The sequence below is a fragment of the Haemaphysalis longicornis genome, unplaced genomic scaffold (assembly GCF_048455015.1).
Source record: "Haemaphysalis longicornis isolate Haplotype H1 unplaced genomic scaffold, Haemaphysalis longicornis Haplotype H1 scaffold_10, whole genome shotgun sequence".
Classification (NCBI taxonomy): domain Eukaryota; kingdom Metazoa; phylum Arthropoda; class Arachnida; order Ixodida; family Ixodidae; genus Haemaphysalis; species Haemaphysalis longicornis.
Genome location: NW_027526204.1, coordinates 27,903,022 through 27,907,000, shown reverse-complemented (window position 1 = coordinate 27,907,000; position 3,979 = coordinate 27,903,022). Strand labels below are relative to the sequence as shown.

Below are 3,979 nucleotides of genomic sequence, written 5' to 3'. Positions count from 1 at the left end.
CAAAGGGGAGGTTGTGGTGGGTCATAGAAAGAGATGAAGAATTTTTTGAGTCGAAAAGAAAGTGGTGAAAAAATGCCCGCCGGGTGGGATCCGAACCCACGACCTCCAGAATACCGCTCTGGTGCGATAACCACTACGCTACCGGCGGGGCTGTTTCCCCAGAACTTTCTCGGGTATTTATGTTAAGGTATTTTTGTTTCCTGCACTTGGGGGTGGTAGCCAGCGCCACTCGGACTACTCGGGGTGAAGGGGACCTTCTTTTTAACCCCCGGGCCGTGACTCGAGTGTCTACGACATGTCGAGAGTGGTCGACCAGCGTTGAGCCCTCTTAAGCTCCCTTTGGCACCAAGACTGCCAGAACAGAGGCCCTCGCTAAGCATGTAGCGAATCAGAAAATGGGAAATGAGGGGCTCCGTGAAATAACACAGAAAATAAGGGTTGGCAGTCAAGAAAACCTCGGAAAGCAAAGGGGAGGTTGTGGTGGGTCATAGAAAGAGATGAAGAATTTTTTGAGTCGTAAAGAAAGTGGTGAAAAAATGCCCGCCGGGTGGGATCCGAACCCACGACCTCCAGAATACCAGTCTGGTACGATAACCACTACGCTACCGGCGGGGCTGTTTCCCCAGCACTTTCTCGGGTATTTATGTTAAGGTATTTTTGTTTCCTGCACTTGGGGGTGGTAGCCAGCGCCACTCGGACTACTCGGGGCGAAGGGGACCTTCTTTTTAACCCCCGGGCCGTGATTCGAGTGTCTACGACATGTCGAGAGTGGTCGACCAGCGTTGAACCCTCTTAAGCTCCCTTTGGCACCAAGACTGCCAGAACAGAGGCCCTCGCTAAGCATGTAGCGAATCAGAAAATGGGAAATGAGGGGCTCCGTGAAATAATACAGAAACTAAGGGTTGGCAGTCAAGAAAACCTCGGAAAGCAAAGGGGAGGTTGTGGTGGGTCATAGAAAGAGATGAAGAATTTTTTGAGTCGAAAAGAAAGTGGTGAAAAAATGCCCGCCGGGTGGGATCCGAATCGACGACCTCCAGAATACCGGTCTGGTGCGATAACCACTACGCTACCGGCGGGGCTGTTTCCCCAGCACTTTCTAGGGTATTTATGTTAAGGTATTTTTGTTTCCGACACTTGGGGGTGGTAGCCAGTGCCACTCGGACTACTCGGGGTGAAGGGGACCTTCTTTTTAACCCCCGGGCCGTGACTCGAGTGTCTACGACATGTCGAGAGTGGTCGACCAGCGTTGAACCCTCTTAAGCTCCCTTTGGCACCAAGACTGCCAGAACAGAGGCCCTCGCTAAGCATGTAGCGAATCAGAAAATGGGAAATGAGGGGCTCCATGAAATAATACAGAAAATAAGGGTTGGCAGTCAAGAAAACCTCGGAAAGCAAAGGGGAGGTTGTGGTGGGTCATAGAAAGAGATGAAGAATTTTTTGAGTCGAAAAGAAAGTGGTGAAAAAATGCCCGCCGGGTGGGATCCGAACCCACGACCTCCAGAATACCGGTCTGGTGCGATAACCACTACGCTACCGGCGGGGCTGTTTGCCCAGCACTTTCTCGGGTATTTAAGTTAAGGTATTTTTGTTTCCTCCACTTGGGGGTGGTAGCCAGCGCCACTCGGACTTCTCGTGGTGAAGGGGACCTTCTTTTTAATCCCCGGGCCTTGACTCGAGTGTCTACGACATGTCTACGAAAGAAGGTCCCCTTCACCCCGAGTAGTCCGAGTGGCGCTGGCTACCACCCCCAAGTGCAGGAAACAAAAATACCTTAACATAAATACCCGAGAAAGTGCTGGGGTAACAGCCCCGCCGGTGGCGTAGTCGTTATCGCACCAGACCGGTATTCTGGAGGTCGTGGGTTCGGATCCCACCCGGCGGGCATTTTTTCACCACTTTCTTTTCGACTCCAAAAATTCTTCATCTCTTTCTATGACCCACCACAACCTCCCCTTTGCTTTCCGAGGTTTTCTTGACTGCCAACCCTTATTTTCTGTATTATTTCACGGAGCCCCTCATTTCCCATTTTCTGATTGATTCGCTATATATATATATATATATATATATATATATATATATATATATATATATATATATATATATATATATTTCTGAGACAAAAAATAAGGGTTGGTAGTCAACGAAAATTGGGTAAGCAATGGGGTGGTTGTGGTGGGTCAAAAAAAATGAAGAATTTTTTGAGTCAGAAAAAAAGTGGTGAAAAATGCCCGCCGGGGGGGATCCGAACCCACGACCTCTAAAATACATGTCTGGTGCGGTAACCACTCCGCTACCGGCGGAGATGCTTCCCCGCCACTTTCTCGGGTATTTGTGGTAAGGTATTTTTTGTTTCTTGCGCTTGATGGTGGTAGCCAGCGCCACTCGGACTATTCGGGGTGAAGGCGACCTTCTTTTTAACCCTCTGGCCATGACTCAAGTGTCTACGACATGTCGTGTGTGGTCGACTAGCGTTGAACCCACTTAAGCTACGCTTGACACCAAGGCTGCCAGAACAGAGGCGATCGCTAAGCATGTAGCCAATCAGAAATGGGAAATAAGGGGCTCGGTGAAACAAGACAGAAAGTAAGGGTTGGCAGTCTAGAAAACATCGGAAACGAAAGGGAAGGTTGTGGTGCGTCATAGAAACAGATGAAGAATTTTTCGAGTCACAAAGAAAGTGGTGAAAAAAAAATATATATATATATATATATATATATATATATTTCTGAGGCAAAAATGAGGGTTGGTAGTCAACGAAAATTCGGTAAGCAAAGTGGTGGTTGTGGTGGGTCAAAAAAACACCCGATACTTCGTAGCAACCCGCTTAAGGTTGTGAGCTATCGGGTTCCGATTGTGTTTTCTGCTCCACGCAAGCTAGGTGGGTTGTGCAGCCGTATCGCCGGAAAAAAGAAGCCTAATCCATGTGGTAAGACGCACGCCATGAAGAACATGGGGTGCAAAGTTGGCATAGTTTACCAGATACCGCTCACTTGTGACAAGGTATATATTCCGCAAAGTGGATTCTGCATAAATGATCGCCTCAGGGAGCACGATTTATCAATCAAGAAAGGCACAGGATCACACTTGCCCATGCATTGCCGTGATTGTGGTTGTACGCCGCGCCTCAAAGAAACCATTATCATTGACAGAAGCCGTGACACTCTGGCGCGTGAGCTTTCAGAATCGTACTTCATTAAAAAAAATCGCGAGGGGTGCATCAGTGAACCATCATTATCACTTTTTAGCAATGAGTTTCGTTTTTTTAGACAGCAAGCGGTTGGCGGGCTCTGAGTATTGTGGTGTTGCCATCGATTGTACTATCTGCTTTTATGTGTTTTTTCTGTCTTGTAGAAGCCTATATAAGGCAACTTCTTTTCCTGTGAATAAATAGTTGGGAGTTGCGCATCGTCCGTCTTCCTTCGTCTGTTTATGTCTATTTAGCGCAAGTTTCGTGATACATAATGCACCAACTAGCCCAACAGCACATTATACTGAAGTATATATATATAATATTTGGAAGTGAGGGGCTCGTTAGGAAATACAATAAGAAATGCCGGCAGTCTACAACGCCAAAGAAGTCATAGGGGAATTGTTAGACTATTTTGTGACCGTTGGTGAAGTTACATTTTTTTATATTAATTTAAGTAGAAGGAAAGAAAAACACGCGCCCAGACTTAGGACCGAACCCACGCCTTTCGACTAGATATCGAATGCCTTACCACTTCGTCTATCTGGGCGAGTGTGTGTTCTCCTTCACTTTCTGGGGTATTTATATTCACTACAACTGTATCTGACGGTCCCCACTCTGGGCTAGTATTTTGCTTTCTTTCTTTCTACTTAAATTATTTAAATACATATATCTTCACTAACGGTCACAAAATAGTCTAACAATTCCCCTATGCCTTCTTTGGCGCTGTGCACTGGCGGAATTTCTTTCTTTCTGTATATCTCACCCGGCGGGCATTTTATCACCACTTTC

General features: G+C 46.8%; 1 non-coding gene across 1 annotated transcript; it reads right to left on the bottom strand.

Moving 5' to 3' along the window:
• Positions 1-539: 539 nt before the first annotated feature.
• Trnat-ggu (transfer RNA threonine (anticodon GGU)) lies at positions 540-612 on the bottom strand. Its single transcript has one exon. It is a non-coding gene; the product is annotated as a tRNA-Thr (tRNA).
• Positions 613-3,979: the final 3,367 nt, after the last annotated feature.